The sequence below is a fragment of the Caretta caretta genome, chromosome 8 (assembly GCF_965140235.1).
Source record: "Caretta caretta isolate rCarCar2 chromosome 8, rCarCar1.hap1, whole genome shotgun sequence".
Lineage (NCBI taxonomy): Eukaryota > Metazoa > Chordata > Testudines > Cheloniidae > Caretta > Caretta caretta.
Window position 1 is genome coordinate 54,001,650 of NC_134213.1, and position 14,020 is coordinate 54,015,669.

At 48.8% G+C, this 14,020-nt stretch overlaps 1 protein-coding gene across 8 annotated transcripts in view; it reads left to right on the forward strand.

Moving 5' to 3' along the window:
• Nucleotides 1-5,940: 5,940 nt before the first annotated feature.
• Nucleotides 5,941-14,020, forward strand: part of CACNA1E (calcium voltage-gated channel subunit alpha1 E) — a 331,342-nt gene continuing 323,262 nt past the window's right edge. For 7 of the 8 annotated variants that reach the window (XM_075131514.1, XM_075131513.1, XM_075131520.1 and 4 more), the window contains exon 1: nt 5,941-6,053. The gene's annotated coding sequence lies outside the window, so the exon portion shown is untranslated. The remainder of the gene's footprint in view (nt 6,054-14,020) is intronic. The other variant, XM_075131517.1, reaches the window with a different exon arrangement.

The window sequence follows — 14,020 nt, forward strand, 5'->3', positions numbered from 1 at the left end:
GCCACATAGAAAAATCCCTTAAAGATAGGATGATAAAATCCGTTGACTTGTGATGATAACGACCCATTTCTAACAACGCTGGATCTTACAAGAACAATAGTATGATGTGTGTGGCATTCTCTGCACAGTTGCTAAAGGGAAAATGGAGACTTTACTTCCACAAGACCTCAGTCACTCAAGACTAACCAAGGTAAAACTGGAAGAGATGGGGAAAACCATCACTGTGATAAACCTATCTAACCATTGTCCAGGTCAGTCCACCTGATAACTGACTGCACCAGCTGGAAGCCTGTTAGCAGTGAGCATGGTTATCCCTGTTGCACAATCACAACCTTATGTTCTGGAAATGGAGGACGCAAGGAAACCAAGGGTTACTTGCAATACCACCTGTTGATACAGGAGAAGATGGCAAAAGCCCAGTTCCTCAAGGAGCAGATGTGGGAAACAGGGAGGAGACCTGAACTTTGCACCATAAGTCCATCTTGTCTGTACAGTGCTTAGCACAGTGGGGTCCTGGTGCATGGCGAAGGCCTGTAGACGCTACAATAATACAAATAATAAATAAGCTCTAGTTAAAATCCTGGGAACACCAGACTGGCAGACTGCTGTGGAGAGACTCCAGCATGTGGGCGAGTGTGTGTTTTGTGATTTGTTCCCAAGAGACTAATGCAGTCTCAATGCTCAGTTGTCAGCACTGATATGACTACATCTTCCCGTGTTTCATTCCAGTCTATCCTTAGCTGAGTTAGTGGGAGTAGACTCTTTTTTCCTCTCTCTCTGTGGATGTGGAGTCACCTTCCTTTCGGTGTGTATAGAATCCCTTCCCTGTAATGCCCATTAACATCTGCTTCCCTGAGGAGCTGGCAAATTATACTCTTAATGGAGCCCTGGGGAAGAACCCTCGTTTGCTCTGCTCCCATAGAGCAGGTAAGGGCTGGAATTCACACTGGCATGGCTTATACCTAGAAGAGCAGAGCTGATCTGTGATGAAATGCAGAGAGAGCAAGAGTGCTGAATAGTGAACCCCAAGAGCTCAATTACCCCAGCTCCCACCACAAAAGGTAACCATGGAAACATCATAATCCAAGGCATCCATCGTCCCTGAGCAACAGCAAAAATAAAATAAATAAAAAATAAAAATCCTGAGCATGTCAGTGAGGGGGAGTAGATTGTGTTGTATACACACAGCATGGGTGCCATGTTGGGGTTCCTTTGAGTTGTGCGTAGGCAGTGCCATTGGGCAGGCCATTTGGGCAGGGGGGCAGTACAAGATTCTTGTGTGCCAGCTGTCCTCTTGTATGTATAAGTAGGGTTTATGGCATGTACGTGTATGTTGGAATGTGTATGTTCCCAACTTTCCTGAGGATGCTGAAATTGTGCATACTCACATACTCTGTGCATACTTCTTAGTGTTGGGTGTGTATATATGGAAACTGGTGGCTTAGTCTGCAAAGTGTGAACTGTAGTAATAAAGCGCATTAAAGTGTGTGTGGATGTGCTGTTCCGCATATTATGTTGATATGCATGGCTGCAGATAGGATGTGTATGTAATTCTGCCTCTGTGCTACACATGTAAAGTCTGAACCTATCAGGTTTTGTTTGTGCATATATGTGGGCACTATTTGTTTTCTCATGTGTGTCCAAAGGGGTGTGTGGACTCTATGGTTTGGTATAGGTTTGTTAGTCATTCACTGTGCTGTGTACTGTACTTCTGAATGAATCTGTCATAATATTAATGAGCTGGGTATGTACAGTGTTTGCATGTGTTGTGCCCCAAATGTGGGTATACGGGCTTTTATTCAATTTGCTTGCTGTCTGAATGGGTGGCTCTCTTCATTTCGTACGATTGCCATGTCTCCGAGAAGACTACAAGTGGAATTGCATTTGCATGGGAGCATATTCATTTTGTGTGTGTGAATGAAACACAGAATTCTGACGGCAGCATTTGAACAGAACACTTGTCTACAGGATTTTCCTTCTCCTAGTTTCATTCAGATTTACAGCTGAAGGTTTTAAAGGGACAGTGTCAAAATGGAACATACCCATAATATTATGGGTAAAAAAAAACCCACCTCTGGATCCTCCAAAACCTGACAATCCCTCTAAAAGAACTCAACTGTTTAAAATCCTGGCTTTTCAGCTAGACAGCCCACTTGCCTGCTCAAACCACTTTCCCAGCCCGCTTTGCTCTCCTGAGCAGGAAGTGTCAGACTGCCAGATTTACAAAGGCTGATGTTTCACTCTCCGGGGGTATCTTTAAAAACAAAACAGTAATTACATCTCAATTATATTGTAGGCCTGTCAGCCTTCCCAACATCCCTAACTTGCCGGATTGTCTGCAAAGAGATCTGCTGCGTGAATCGATGTGCAAACGGATGTGTGACCTCCTGGGCAGTGGGCATTTCTATGCAGGCACTATTATGCCTGGCTATGCATGTGTGACTTTTTTGCCTTGCAATATGCCTCACCATGTTTAGCTGGCATGTGGATTTGGGCGTACTTCATGGGCACAACTTTGTCCCCCATTTTGTCTGGGCAGCGATCTTGATTTGGATCTAGTGGCTCTCCTGAGATTGTACAAATTCCTCCAAGCAATTCTTATTTTCTTTAAGCAAGACAAAAGCCAAACAAGGACCAAACAAGGATGTCACACAGGCTGATGCCTTCTGGGAGCTGAGGCACTTTTGTGACATTAGTTGCAAGCAATCAGCAAAAACAAGGAAGGTGTGAAATCTGAATAGGATTAATAATGCTGGCAGAGGCTGCCTGTGCCAATATGTCATTGGAAAGTTTATGATGCCTGATAGTGTGTGCATGTGTGCATGCTCTTTCTTTTTTTCCCTTTCCCCTTCTAATAATGTCCTGCTTACAATTGGATGTCAGCAAGCTGGTTGCCATGGCTACTAAATGGAATCCATGCTGTCTGAATTATTAAACCGGGCCTTTTCTTCAGAGCTGCTGCTCCCATTAAAGAAGTCACTTTAGGTGGCACAGTCTGTGGAATGGAGCATTTGCTAGGCTATTGAAAGGCATTTGCTGTCGGGAGTGGCTTCAGACACAGCAGAGAAGTGCAGGGAAAGGCCTCGCCAGCGAGCTCGACATAGTTAGAGAACCTTCCTTCAATCCCCCTGCCCTCCAAACGTGTGAGTTCAGGGATGCACGCTGGCGCATGGGGAAGAAGGGTACTTTTCAAGGGACCTCCCAGCCGCCTTGCTCCAGCCCCTCTGCCTGGAGGAAAAGGGCAGGGACAGAAGCCGTTGCTGGAGTGTGAGGGATAAGGACCAAACCCATATTGTGTGGTGCTGTTTGGAAGGACTCCACCTTGCTCTAATTGGTTGGTGGGTTTTGAGTGTGGTAGGGAATGAGGTGAGTGGCTGAACTGTGCATATTTGGGAGAGCACATGAGTATCATAGGGGCTGTGGACTCCCCACCCACCCACAAATACCCATCAAGCAGGGATGCCCTGGGACCATCCTATCATGGGGCTAGAGGTGGAGAGGATTTGTTGCTCCAGCATGGGCCTCTGGGACAGATGCTTGGTGTTTGGGCGGGAGCGGGAAGGCCTGACTGTTGTTCTCTTGGTGATTTCGAAGCCAATGTCCTTGGTGTTGAAATTCTTCACTCCAATCAGCTGGTTTCTCAAGTGAATTTAGTATTGCTGAAAGCTGCTGGTTTGACAGCTCTGTGTCCGAGCTCTCTAGGACCCACGGGGTGGGCAGCCACAAGGTGCCCATTCAGTTCACCTCTGTACTGTGAGAAGGGAGTTCAGCCACCATGCACATCAAGCCCTTGGCCTCTTTGGCTTAGTTGGCAGAATCTAGCAGTGGTTTTTGAGAGGCAAAACCCCTTTTTGCTAGGAACTGGACTGAAATTCCTCATGATGTATCTGGCACAACTCAAGCAGGATACCAACTGACTCTCTGTTGATGCCTTTTCTTCCCTCACTCCCTGGGTAAACAGGGCTGTCTCTCTTGGTGCCATTGAAGGGGACATAATGAAGGTTCTAGTTAACAGAGCATGTGGGACTGAGTCCACCCATCAAATTCTCCATTCTCTGCCCTCACTTTGAGTGACAGCATTCAGAAAATTGTTGCTAACAGCTGTACCTGCTGATGACCTACCTCACAGCATGGACCATTGATTGCAGTTACATGCAGTCACAGCATCAAGCCTGGGCTTCTAGTTGGAAACTTTTAATATGGAAACTTCATTCTGGGTGTTGTGCCCTTGAAAAATATATACCTTAAATCTGCCTTTGTCCAGATGGCTGCGTGGCAAGGATGGAGCTGGGGAAGCCATGAGTTGTAGTAGCTCAGTTCCGAGTATCCTCATGCTGTTCCTTCAGTAGACCATGACCTGGGAAGGCCACCCTTTCCTTGAGCTAAGGGACGAATTCAGTTTCATGTTCATTTAACCATAGATTATTCCATATCTCTCCCTAATGAACCCTAAGCCTGGATTGGTGCTTGATCTCCTGGGAGGAGAAGAGGAATGCTATTTGTACTGACATTCAGATATTTCAGGATTGTTTATTTTAGCAAAGAGGAGAAAAGACCAGGAATAACCCTTAGCTTCTCTCTTGGTGTGTCTGCCTGTCCCATGTGGGACTGGGAGAGGAATGCCTAATGGAATGACATGGATTTCAATCTGGAATGCTTTGCATAGACCCTTCCACACTTTTTTTTTTCCTTCTAGATTCCGCTGAAATTGGGGGTGAATATTTCCCAGGTTCAAGGAGCCTTTTACACAAGAATCCATTTAATTAATTTATCTTATAACTCATTATTGTTAATTAGGGCTGAACTCAACCTGGAGTTTTTTTATTCAACCCTGTCTCCTTCTCCTGGACTCCGGGCTGTTGAAAAATGGGATATGGATAATTCTTGGCTGTGAAAGCAAAACATCACTGGTGTCTTCCAGCCCCATTGCTGATCTCACTGATTGGCCCAAAAAACGGACCTCCTGATTCTCCCCACCTTCCGCCTTGTGGTTGGTTGAGGTAGAAATGATCATCAGGTAGGATTCTCATTAAAAAACTTGGTGTAGACATGTGAGGGGTGGGAAGTGTGGGCCATTTGAATGGGATTATGCTTTTCTGATTTATGATGTGGCACTTAGCATGTGACTATACTGGCTCGATTTACAGAGGTGTCCAGTGCTGTGGATTTTTAGTGCCTTTGAAAACCAGGTCATGGGCACATTAAAAACCAATAGGTAACTGGACTGCAAAGAAATCCAGCCTGTAAGGAGAATTTAATGACATGAGAATTTTGGCAGCCATGCATGATCTCCTTCACACACAGGTTGCCCATCCCGACTCCCCCGTCCTGGAGAACTTCCTCCCAGCAGTGCCCTGATCAATAACTCAGCAGCCTGTCACAAATCCCAGTCAGAGGTGGCAGAGCGAGACTGGAGCATGTGCGGTGTATTGGTTCCTCTCTGCAGAGATGGGAGGTAGATGCGGTTTTGGAATATTACAATTGTTTGTTTTTTTGTCGACTACAGCTAAGGAGTAAGTTACAGGGTGCTGAACTCTTAACAACAGTGCTGACCTGAATTCTCAGGCACGTGGCTGTTTACAACTCTAATTATGCAAAATGGGCCAAGCCTTTCCCCAGTCTTTTGTGTGTGTGTGTGTGTGTGTGTGTGCGCGTGTGTGTGTGTTTGATATGCCTGGACATTTCTTTTTCTGTTTTGATTTAGCTCCACTCGCTATTTCTGCTTTGTTATTCCCCGTCTGCCCCCTCTGGTATATGTGTGAGTTCTTTTTCTGATTGTCAGAAATTTCTTTTCCACTGTGTGGGCAGGAGACAGATTTTAACTGTCTCTATTTTTCCCCCTTTAAAAAAAAATCATTCTTTTATCCCCCCCCTTCCTTCTCATTCCTCTTTTTCATTCTCTCCTTCTCCCCCTCCTCTTCTTGTGTCTCTCCCTCCCCCCTTCTCTTCCCCCCTCCTCTGTCTTCTTTTCTCTTCATATTACAAATAATGTCTCTGGAATAGTATCATAACCTCTCCCAGCTTAAGTGCAGGAGCCATGCATTTAATACAAGGTAAGCTCTTGCTTTTGCTTGCTGTTTGTATGGCTGGTGTTTCTCAGTAGCTTTCTAAAAGTAGATAATGCTGTGTGGTTTTTTTTGGCATCTTGCATTCCTACCTAGCACAGGGAACCTTAGACTGGAGCCAGACTCTGTCAAGTGCTGCTACCTGTTGGGGGGGAATTGCTGGTGTTCTGCTCTCCAACTACCCCACACCCTTTTAAAAACATATTTATATATATACTTAAAAAAATCCTCTCTGGAGAATGCGTGCCTCTTTGCTTTTATCTCAGGAAGAGATTTAGTCTCTGCTGAAAATTTTGCAAGGCTTTGTGTTATCTGTCCTTATGGCAGTGCTCTGGGCTCTGGGTCTGTATGTTGCTGCCTAATACAAACCATGCCACGGGAGCCTGGTCTAAAGCAAAGTACTGTGTTGTCACTTACAACTCTCCTCTCTGATGGATCTTCTGCACGCTACTGTGTCTGTGTGTGTTTTTGTGTATATTCTCTCTCCTCCCTCCCCACCAATGTCTCCACATTCCACTACAGGGGATTTACACTGCACTTAGGTGGCTTTGAAGTTGGAAGAGGAACTTCTTCACAGGAGAATTCTCTGCACCTTTGGGGCTTTGCTGTGCACAGGAAAAGCTCTGGCTCAAGAAAGTTTTTATTAAGGTAGCCTTTGTGCAGTCTGAGGCTATTCAGTTACTTTAAGGTGGATCCTTTCGTTCCTTAAATGAGCTTTGACTAAGTGGGCAGAGGCTCAGGAGAAGGAGAGGGGCAAGATGCCATTCATTGGGACTGCAAGATGAAGGAGGCTGGTGATGGGGAACGTGGTGAGCTCTGTGTTGTTGGATTTATCTCGCCTTGGCTTGTTTTTTTTAAGGCCGTTTGAGGCTATTTCCATCAGAGCAATTCTGGTAGCTTTCCCTTCCATGCAGGCAGAGTGTTCTAGCTTCTGCTTTATTGGTGCCAAACTCCTCAGGTCTCATTTACAGGTTTCAGAGGAGCAGCTGGGTTAGTCCGTATCCGCAGAAAGAAAAGGAGGACTTGTGGCACCTTAGCGGCTAACCCATTTATTTGAGCATGAGCTTTCATGCATCCGATGGAGCGAGCTGTAGCTCACGAAAGCTCATGCTCAAATAAATGGGTTAGTCTCTAAGGTGCCACAAGTCCTCCTTTTCTAGTTACATGTTTGTGGACCCCATTCATTGGGGCTGCAGAAATGAGGCTTCCATTCACCTCTCTCCATGCTTGGGCCAATTGCCATGCAAAGGAATCCTCATTGTTTATATGGTGGGGGTCTGCGAGGGGCTTTTGTGAGGCTGTTGGTCTTAATATGCTGAAGGCTTAGATTTGACCCATTGGTGCCTCTGGTCCAGTGGTGTTGGACCAGTGTTTATAGTGGGGGTGCTGAGAGTCATTGAACAAAACTGTAAAACCTGTTGTATGTGATGGAAACCTCTTCAAGCCAGGGATTGCTGCCGCAGTGCCCCTAGTTCCAGCACTCCTGCTCTTGTCTCAAAGTGGGATTGTGCCATCCTACCCTTGCTCTTCTCTCTTGGCTGCCCTTTGGTGACTTGGGGTTGCGCCCTATTAGTGCAGCCCCCCAACTCCCTTTACTACTTTGGCTTGGCTGCTCCATAGGGTACAGCTCTGGCCCCTCCTGGTGCACAGCTCCTCTACTCCTCTGGCTTGGATGCACTTCAGTGAAGCAGCTCCAGACCCAATTGGCACACTGATTCTCTCTCTCCATTAGCTTGACTCTTCGTTAGTGATGCTGCTCTATATTCCACAGCTTCCTTGTTTCTCTAGCTTGGCCACTTGGCTCAGTTCCCTGCTAGTGTGTGGCTGTGTGTTCTTGTGACCCATGACTGCTGCTTCCATTTGTGTTCCCCTTCTCCCTATGGGGGGCCCTTGGAAACCTTGTTCCCCCTTCCAAAGGTGTTTTGAAAGCCTACTTGGGCCACAGCTGTCCAGGGTCATGTCCATTGCCCATCGGTTGGTTAGCCTGCTGGCCTTGCTCAAACAAGTCTTGGTTCTGTCCTTCTCCCCACACCTGAGGCCTCTGTAATGTACCGTATCTCCTTTCCTTTAGAAAGCTTGCCTCCCTGATTTCCCCCCTATAAAATGCATGTCTTTATGACATGTCACTTCCCTCGCTGCTCCACCTGCATGCCCTTGGAGCGATGACCCTGTAATAATCATACACATTGCTCCCTTGCCAAATGAGTTTGCATTTCTGTTTGGTCTGAGTGAGGCTGGGTCCTACTGCAGCTAACAAATGGAGCTCTGCCTGGGGCCATTCAAGACTCATTGGTTGCAGAGTGATGAATGATTGGCTCCAAGTTGTAGCACTGTGTTGTTTGTCTTGCTTCTGCAGCTCTCTTGGCTCTTGATCATTATACTGAGTGCTTGTCTGGCAAATGTTGTCCCCGCCTTAAAGTGCTGTGACCTGGCTCAACTGCAGCGTTCACTATAGGGAAGCCAATTCTTTCCTTTCTGAAAGACACTGAATGGACTCTTCTTGGCTTGCAGGAGTTGGATATTGTGTTTCGTAAGATCTTGGCCTATGTTACATTCCAAGATGCACCATGCCACCTGGGGCTGTGATTGCCTCCTAGTTCACAAGCTGGAGCAAGTTAGGCTCAGTCAGCGTGAACATAGGACAGCTCCACCCTTGGTGCTGTAGGAAGTGGATGACACTCTCTGAGCTGGTACTGACTATTGTTCCAGCATGGGGTTAAAGAGGCATTGTGCTGCCAAAGGTGCTATCTGTTGGATGGGACATGAACTTGCAGCCTTGCCATCAGGAGTCATCTTTGGCAGGATCTGGAGCATTACGGCTCTTGAATCCTTGGAATACTGGCTGCCAGCTGAGTAATGATTCTCCTTAACAGAATCCATAGCTTCTTTTAGAGACATTCCCTTCCACTGCCGCCTCCTAGTATCCTTTGTGTAGAGTTGTGTGTATGGTAACACCCATTGTTTCATGTTCTCTGCGTATATAAATCTCCCCACTGTATTTTCCACTGAATGCAGCCGATGAAGTGGGCTGTAGCTCACAAAAGCTTATGCTCAAATAAATTTTTAGTCTCTAAGATGCCACAAGTACTCCTTTTCTTTTTGCGGATACAGACTAACACGGCTGCTACTCTGAAACCTGTTGCAAAGTAGCTGCTCTGTGCCAGGGCAGCCTAGATCTGCTACCTGTCATCTTGCCCAAACCAGCTGTAGCTTCAGGCCAGCTACCTGCAGTCCTCCAGTAGTTCTCATAGTGCCTTCTGGCCACATGGATGCTGTGCAGGATGGCCTCCCTGGCAGCACTGCCCAGGAGATGAATACCCAAAGTTCCTTGGCCAGTTTGCTTATCCCCCAGCCAAAGGGAGAACTATGCGTTGCTTGCTGGAGGCCTCCAGAAGGAGTGGTCAGTAGGGTCTGTCCCAGGGAGTGTGATTGCCTCTGGTCTCTGCACCCTCTCCGCAGAGGAAGAGAGAGCTATGCCAGTTACCACCATCTCCAAGCTGGCCTCCTCCTGTTTTCATGTTGGGGGGTGTTGTACATTCCCATGGCTCTTTACGTCCCGTACTGCTAGTGATTGACTCACTCTGATCACCCTGCTTCTGTCATTGGCGGGTTTCTTCTTCTTCTGCCCTGAGCATGCTCCACATTAAGGAATTGGACTCCAACCCTGGTGAAGGTCTGGGGTGCAGCACAGTCCAGCAATTTGGTTATAATGTGATTTGGGTCCTATCCCCACACACGAGACCAAACTGTATTATGTCCTGGCCAGGTGCTATTAAAAGCAAGAGCTGGAGCCTGCTATTGTGTGTAGTGTTGATGGGTCTCTGCTGCCTTGCTTCCTGTCTGTTGGCCCCCCCTCTGCTCCCTGTGAAGGAAGGCACACATTAGGCATTGTGGATTGAACCCTGCACAGCAGAGACTGTGGGCAAGTGTCAGTTCTTATTCAACGTGAATAAAACTCTTCCACTGATTATGACTTTGTGGCCCCTCTTCTCTCCTGCTCCCCCCGAGTGGTTGAGTCAATGCAGCCCACCCACTGAATCCAGTACAGTGAGTCACAGGCTTTTCGTACACTGGTGTGAATCACTCACTCACAGCAAGAATGATGACTATAGTGACAGTTGAAAAGATAAAACAATTAATGACCCCCGCCGCCCCCCCAACGAACCAAGCTCTTTGGCTCAGGCCAGGTGGCTGGAGGCTGGAGCCAAAGTTCCCCTCACTTTTCTGTCCCCATGAACTACATCCATAGATTAAACCAAGGCACCTTCTGATCTGTATCCAGGGGCTTTACCAGCAGGGACCCACTGCTTAATGTCTAGGAGGATCCAGCAGTTTAGCCTTAAGGCTATTGGCTATGGGCTGAGGGGACATCCACCAGCTAGGGTTGGCCTGTGGGGCCTCCACCAGCAGGGGATGGAACCCCTGACCCACTGACTGCAGTCGTGTGTGTGTGTGTGTGTGTGTGAGAGAGAGAGAGAGAGAGGAACAGACTTGGAACCTCTGGCCCACGGGCTGTGCTCGTGGTGGTGTGTGTGTGTGTTTATGTGCGCAGAGAAGCCCTTGCCCATGGACTGCAGTCAGGGACGTGTGTGTGTATGTGAGAGACTTGGAACCCCTGGCCCATGGGGTGTGTGTGTGTGTGTGCGCGTGCGTGCATGTGTGGAGGGATTGGAAACCCTGACCCATGGGTTTTGTGTGTGTGTGTGTATACAGGCGCCTTGGAACGCTTGGCCCACGGGCTGTGGTTGTGTGTTGTGTGTGTGTGGGGTGCTTGGAACGCCTCGCTGTGGACACGTGTGAGAGTGTGTGTGTGTGTGTGAGCGGAGGGCTTGGAAACCCTGGCCAATGAGCTGCAGTCAGGGGTGTGTGTGCGCGTGTGGGCCGGAGTTTGGAATCCCTGCCCAGGGGCTGTGGTCGGGGTGGGGTGTTTATGGGGGTAGCTTGGAACCCCTGGCCCACAGGCTGCGGTTGGGGGCATGTGCAGGGTGGGGGCGGGGCGTGGAACAACTGATCTGCGGCCTGGGTGCGGGTGGGAAGGGAGCTGGTTTGGAGGCCTGGCTCCACTGACTGTGGTGGGGAGAGTAGGGGAGAGGCATCTCCATGGGTAGCTTTGCCAGTGTCCCTTCCGATTCACTCCTGCTGCAAATACAGAGAGAAACCAGACTCAGTCTGCAGATCTGGTGACTTTCCCCCAGCCCTTCCTGCCCGCCACAGGCCCCTTGAGTGCACAAGAAACATCTTAACCCCAGCGTGAGGGGCTGACAGGAGCCAGAGCCTTCAGAATGCTCTTTCTGCTCTTCTCCCTCATGCTGCTGGTGTGACAGATGGCAGCAGTCGTCTGCTCAGCAGGTGGCCAGGATACTTGGTTTGCTTCTCTGCTGAAGGCCTGGGCTGTGGCTGTGGCTGGCCCCCTGGAACCGGAGATACTGTTTTAACAATGGGAAGATGCTTGTTAATTACCTTCCTCAGCCCCCCTCCCACTCCATTCCTACTGCGCTTCTGAGAGAGAAACTCTGAATCATTGCAGAGATGGAGGGGTGCAGGCTTGGAGGGATGTTTCTAGCACCCTCCCTTCCCCCGTTTCCCTGCCAGGCTGAGTGTTAGAAACCGGGCTGGCGGCTGTTCCAGGTAGCGCTGTTTCTCGATGCTGGAGGGATCTTTCTGCTGGGAAGAGGATTCACTCTGGTAATTAGTGCAGCAGCCACGTGGCTCTGGTTTCCAGGGTCCATGATCTCATCCAAGTTGGATGGAGCTGCATTGCACAAGTTGTGGATTACTGGAAGTGTGTTTAATCTGCAAGAGTGGAGTTAGTGTCCTACATGCCATTAGGGTCCTCGCCCCCTGCCTCCAGCCCTTTCCTCTCTTTTGGCCAAACCCTACATCCCTGGCACATTTATTTCTGTTGTGCTCGTTGCTCTTGCTGCAACCCCTCCCCTCTGTCATTTCTGGCTTGGCTCCTCACCATCATGTCCCTCCTTCTTCCTTATTCCCTGCGGCTGAAATGAAGTGCTGGAGTATTTCAGAGATGTCAAAACATACCATTAGTTGCAGCTGTGAGGCCTTCTGCCCAGGGAGCAACCGCTGAGCTCCATGGCAGGCTGAGAAATGAGCACAGTTTGCAGGAGCAGTACATTTAGGGTGGGGAGAGAAGGGACTGTCGGAGGCCAGATTCTGGCTTTGGGATCTCCATGCCCTCTACTCTCTTCACCTGCTTCCCTCTGGTTCACGATTACTCTGGTGCATATTAAGGCTGTCTTTCCCCCCCTTTATGCTGAGATGCTGGCTGACCAGACAGGTGCCTCCTCGGCTAAGCTGCCCCTGATTAAGTTAGTGAAAGAATATAACCTCCCCAAAGGCGGAGAGGAGTGTAACTTGTGTCCATGCAGCAGGATGCTGAGGATGGGAGCCAGGTTGAAAGCTTGCTGGGAGATAGCCCATGGCTACAGCCTGAGATTATTTCCTGAAGCAGGTTTGAAGGCCGATTCTTAGGACCAGATGATAAGAACATGTGTTGTCTGGTGCCAGCTTGTGTGGGAAGAAGGGCGCGCCTTCTAAAAGTTCTCAGGAATCGTTCAGTTGTTCCAGGTTATGACCCATGGTGTTGGGTAGGTGGGGATTGACTCAGCATCTAACTCTCTGAGTCAGCGTTGAGCCGGTGCCCCGGCATAGTGCCAGGGGCCACTGAGGCTAGAGCTGCCCTCTGTCAGATGAGACCTAGAACCAAAGTCCTGATTGTGAGTGGTCATTAAATCTGACATGACACTTTAACCAAGCGCAGGAAGAGTGTTACCTTTGGTGCTGTTGCTGGGTTACTGCAGTCCGCCTCTGAAAGCAGTCTAAATTGAATACTGTATTTTTTTCAAAATATCATCTAAACAAATATGCCCAATGCTGAGTCCTGACTAGACCACTCCCTGTCCAAAACAGGACCAAGGAGTCCTGAGCTTCAGCCGTCTATTGCTGTCTAGTAAATAGAGGCACATGGAATTTTTTTTTTAAATGAGCATACCTTAGAAATTCCCCTTAAAACACACACACAAAATATTCGGGAAAAGGATGTCATTAAGGCTGTGGAGTCCAAGTGCTCCAAAGTTAGGCTTGGTCAGAATTAAAGTAGCCTGTGTAACTTTAATTCTGCCCCCCGATAAGGCTGGTTTCCCTTTCTCCTAACTTGGCAAGGTGGCAAGAAAACTCAAGATTGTCTAAATCCTTTGAAGGGGTTGGGCTTAATCTCTTCTCAGAGGTCACAGAGGATTGGTGCCTATAAATAAGTCTGAAACCAGCCAGAAGGGGTTCCTTAAAGTGCTGAGATGTAGGCAGCACTGGGCAGATAATGAGACTTCTCCCTCTCAGATGAGTGCACAGGGAAAGCTAATTAAGCCAAGGCTAATATTTCTAAGGAAGTCTTTTGGTTCAGCAAAATATTTTGTGTTGCCCTGTGTCCCCTCTTCTCGATGTTGTCACTACACTGCAGGGAAAAAGAGAGCTCATTGTCACCAATGCTGTCTGCATGCTTTTATTATCCAGGGATAGCTGAGACATTGTGTGAGCTTCCTCACAGCAGTGTCCTGGCAGTGCCAATGGGTTGCTAGCAGCTTGTGCTTCATCACTGTAGTCCCCTGGTGGTGACAGCAGTGCCGGGTTTACAGCGGCTCCATGGAGCCGGGCCCATACTCAGAAGGGGCCCCGGCCTGCTCCGCTTGTACTGTACCCCGAGATCCTACTGGCTTCCCCCACCCACCACTTGCTCCTCTCAACCTGCCTGCTGGCTGGCTGAGAACTCCTCTTCACCCCCTGGCCCCACCCTGTGCTCCTCTCAGCCCCCGGCCGGACTCCAGTGCACCTCCGGCTCCAGGCAGTCTCTGCTTCCCGCCACCTGTGGGGCCCCACCTGTCTCCCCGGAGCTGAGCTGCCTCAGACTGGTGCGGAAGCCTGGTCTGTCTCAGCGAGTGTGT